The sequence below is a fragment of the Aethalodelphis obliquidens genome, unplaced genomic scaffold, assembly GCF_003676395.1.
Source record: "Aethalodelphis obliquidens isolate GAN/ISIS:26980383/991018 unplaced genomic scaffold, ASM367639v1 scaffold58, whole genome shotgun sequence".
Lineage (NCBI taxonomy): Eukaryota > Metazoa > Chordata > Mammalia > Artiodactyla > Delphinidae > Aethalodelphis > Aethalodelphis obliquidens.
The window spans coordinates 4,499,343-4,503,720 of record NW_020838002.1 but is presented as its reverse complement, the minus strand read 5'-3'; the positions used below and the strand labels follow the sequence as shown (position 1 = coordinate 4,503,720).

The 4,378-nt window shown below is 42.9% G+C and overlaps 1 pseudogene; it reads left to right on the top strand.

The window, feature by feature from the left end:
• Positions 1 to 1,289: 1,289 nt before the first annotated feature.
• Positions 1,290 to 3,738, top strand: LOC113609652 (growth hormone-inducible transmembrane protein pseudogene; annotated as a pseudogene).
• The last annotated feature ends 640 nt before the right edge of the window (positions 3,739 to 4,378 follow it).

Genomic DNA, 4,378 nt, shown 5'->3' with positions numbered 1-4,378 from the left:
TATATATATATATATATATATATATATATGACCTTGGGCAACTTTGTCAACCTGTCTCTCAGTTTTCTCATCTGTAAAATGAGGTGATAAACTTTCACAGAGCTATTGTGAGTATTGGATGACTCCATGCACGCATGGGAATCATTTGAAGAGGACCTGGCACATGGTAGGGCAGCATTGGTATCAATGGTGATGACAATGATAGTCGTGGTCTGCCCCTAAGGGGAGCCTTCATTATTCTAGGATTGAAGTCAACCTAGCTCTATACAATTGCTACTGGTAGGACACCTTTCTTTCTCAGTAATCATGAACTCTCTAGAACCACTGTGCCTTTAGAAACCTTTAATGAGCTTGTTTCCATTTGGCTTCATATATACAAGTAGACCCAGGCATTTGTAAGTCCAACTCAAAATATCAGTTTTCCCTGAAGTTAGGTATATTCATTTGCTAGGGTTGCCATAACAATACCACAGACTGGGTGATTTAAACCACAGAATTTTTCTTCTCACAACTGGAGGCCAGAAGTTCAAGACCAAGGGCTTGGCAGGTTTGGTTTCTCCTGAGGCCTCTCTCCTTGGCTTACAGATGGCCGCCTTCTTACTGAGTCCTCACATGGCCTTTCCCCTGTGTGCACATCCCTGGTGTCTCCCCATGTGTCCAAATTTCCTCTTATAAACACAACAGCCATATTGGATGAGGGCCCACCCTCATGACCTCATTTTCGTTTAATGACCTCTCTAAGGACTCTTTCTCCAAACACAGTCACATTCTGAAGTACTGGGGGTTGGGGTTTCATCATATGAATTTGGGGGGACACAGTCAATTCAACCCACAACACTCAGCTAGGATTTTCTCCTCATTATAATATTTTCTCCAGTCCCCTGTCACGGAGGTCTCTTTTCATGACCATTATCTCATAATAAAGAGTCTGAGACTTTACCAAGAAAGTCAAGAGGTGTACTTGGGGTGACCATCCCCAGATACATACTCAGTGCTTCCTGTGCCGTATTCTGGGCAGTGTGCCTGGATCCAGCCATACACGGAACAACTGGCCTGCCCTGGTGAAGCTTGCATTCTAATAGGGGTGCCATAATCTAACAAAATACATGGCAGCACTTGGAGTGAGTCAGATGTGAACAAGTGCCATGGAGAAAACGAAAGAAGAATAAGGGAGAAGGGGAGCACCCTGGGCAGGGGGATGACTGACTACCTTATAAGGAGGGGTCATGGGAAGCCCCTCTCCTAGGGTCACATTTTAGCAGTGACTTGAGGAAGTCAGGGAACACGCCATGCGGATAACTGGAGGAGGAACATTTCAGGCCGACAGAACATCAAGAGCTAAGATCCTGAGCTGGGAGTGACTAGAAACATCAATGTGGCTGGAGCAGAACAGGTGAGGGAGGAAGTGTTTGGAAATGAGAGGAGAGGTAGGTCAGGTCCCCTGTGTGGTGCCTTGCTGTCATTGTAGGGATGTTGGCTTTTGCTGGAGTGAAATGAGAAGTCACTAGAAGGTTTTTTTTAATTAATTTTTATTGGAGTATAGTTGCTTTACAGTGTTGTGTTAGTTTCTACTGTACAGTAAAATGAATCAGTTATACATATACATACATCCCTTCTTTTTTGGATTTCCTTCCCATTTAGGTCACCACAGTGCATTAAGTAGAGTTCCCTGTGCTATACAGTATGTTCTCATTAGTTATCTATTTTATACGTAGTATCAAGAGTGCATATATCTCACTAGAAGGTTTTGAGCATGGTCTGATTTGTTTTTAAAGGCTCCACTCAGATTATTGTGTTGAGAATAGACTGGGTGAGGGAGTGGGGAAGGGTGAGTGAGTAGGTCAACTAGTTACAATTGTCAGTAACAGTAAAGTAGAAGCAGTGAAGTCAGTAAGAAAGGTTTAGATTCTTGATGTTTCGAATGTAGAACAACCAGGAATTTCTGTTATTCCATCTGGTGCTCATAACTCCCTCTAGATTGCCTTTGGCATCCTGCCAATCAGCACTATCAAGGTTTCAGTTGCATTGAGCTTTCTCTGTATCCTGGAGCTAAGTGTACAGCTTAAATCCATGCATAGACTCCCAAGTTCAATCTCCATATCAAAATAAATGAGCACTAACATTACATAAATCCTACATAGGAAACTGGATAAAGTAGGCATCTTTAACCATCTATATTCTGATCACAGGTTATAAAAAGTCCAAAGCCAAAAGGAATGCAGAATGCCTCCAGATGGTATCATATTCGGATAAAGAAATATAAAATGTCATCATGCGTGTGAAACACTTCTAACCAGAAAAGGAAAAGACAGCAGAAGAGAGGAAGGCAGACCAGGAAAGTGATAAAATTTGCTAACCCTAAAAGTGGGTGACTGGCATGGTGCAACAGTTCTTGTCAATACTTTTGAAAGCAAGCTGCAAAATTGTTCTCCAATTGCTGACGTTAAGAAGTTGTTTCTTGAGTTTTTCCTATTTAAGATGAAGACTTCAGCACAGTTCTACTCATCTTTTCCTTCCCTGATTTCTGTTCATATAGTCTGAGAGTTTAGCTCAACACAATTTTTATTAAGTAAAAATTATCGAGTAAGAGGCGGGCGGAGGGCACGGGAAGTGCGCCTGGTTGCCTTTTGCCGCCCGGAACGCGAACTGCGCATTTCAGATCTGCTTGGTAAACCAGGTGCACCACCATACTTGCCACAAGACTTGTGTGTCTCTGGACACTACCTTCCAGAGTTTTCCTCCCAGCTTTCACCAAGGCTTCCCCTGTTGTGAAGAATTCCATCACGAAGAATCGATGGCTCTTCACACCCAGCAGGGAATATGCCACCAAGACAGGACTTGGGATCTGGCATGGGAAAACTGGCCAAGGACTCAAAAGAGGCAGCTTTGGAACCATCATTGGAAAAAAATATTTAAAATTGATCAGATGAGATGTTTTATTGCTAGAGGGGCTGCTGTCTGTTTTGGTGTTCTGTGCTACTGTGGCTTGGAAATGTCTAATGAGATTGGCGCTATTGAAAAGGCTATCATTTGGCCTCAGTATGTGAAGGGTAGAATTCATTCCACCTATATGTACTTAGAAGGAAGTATTGGTTTAACAGCTTTGTCTGCCCTGGCAGTGAGCAGAGCTCCTGCTCTCATGAACTTGGTGATGAGAGGCTCTTGGGTGACAACTGGTGCAACCTTTGATTGCACCAGTTGTCATGCAGCCATGATTGGAGCTGGAATGCTGGTACAGTCGATATCATATGACAGGAGCCCAGGCCCAAAGCATCTTGCTTGGTTATTACTTTCTGGTGTGATGTGTGCAGTGGTGGCTCCTCTGATGATATTAGGGGGGCCTCTTCTCATCAGAGATGCATGGTACACGGCTGGCACTGTGGGACGCCTCTCCACCGTGGCCATGTGTGTGCCCAGCGAGAAGTTTCTGAACATGGGAACACCACTGAGCATGGGCCTGGGTCTCGTCTTTTTGTCCTCACTGGGATCTATGTTTCTTCCACCTACCACTGTGGCTGGTGCCACTCTGTACTCAGTGGCAATTTAGGGTGGATTCATTCTTTTCAGCATGCTTCTTCTGTATGACCCACAGAAAGTAATCAAGCATGCAGAAGAGTACCAGTGTATGGAGTTAAAATGTGATCCCATCAGTTCAATGCTGGGAGTCTACATGATACATTATACATATTTATGTGAGTTGCCAGTATTCTAGCAACTGGAGGCAACAGAAAGAAGTGAAGTGACCAGCTTCTGACTTCCTTAATACATCAGATATCTGGCTTGTTTAACAGGGGCAGATATTTGTTATATGGTTTGTGCAAGCAGCTTTCATTGAAGTTTAGAAGATAAGAACTTGTCAGCATGTTTCAAGTGCTCCAATAATGTGATGCTTCAGGTCTGCTTTTTCTTCTGGAGAATAAATTCAGTAGTTCTATTCCAAATAGCACACACATTTTCAATTCTCACGTTTGAGTAATTCTAAAATGTTCTAATGAGTGTGAAAACCAAGGTTTGTGTTGCAGGAAGTTAAGTATTTTATCTATTTTTAAATTTATTTGGTTAGGTGAAACTTAGCAAACTTGTGTACCTCCTTTTTTTTTTTTTTTGAAGGTGGACTATTAACAAGTAATGTCACAAGCGACATAGGGGTTTGGTAAAGGGACCAGAGAGAAGTAAAGGGTCACCTGCATTCTTTCTTTGAATGCTGAGAACTTAGCACTTACGCAATTGTGGTGAGTCAGTGGGGGGGGTTGGACATTTGGAAACAAGTCATGGTTGTACATCTGCTGAACTTAGCAGAAGCACTGAGCAGAAAACAAAGACATAGGTGATTGTCAAGGCTGTCCTTACAGTACATATGTGATCATGTTTGGCTTCC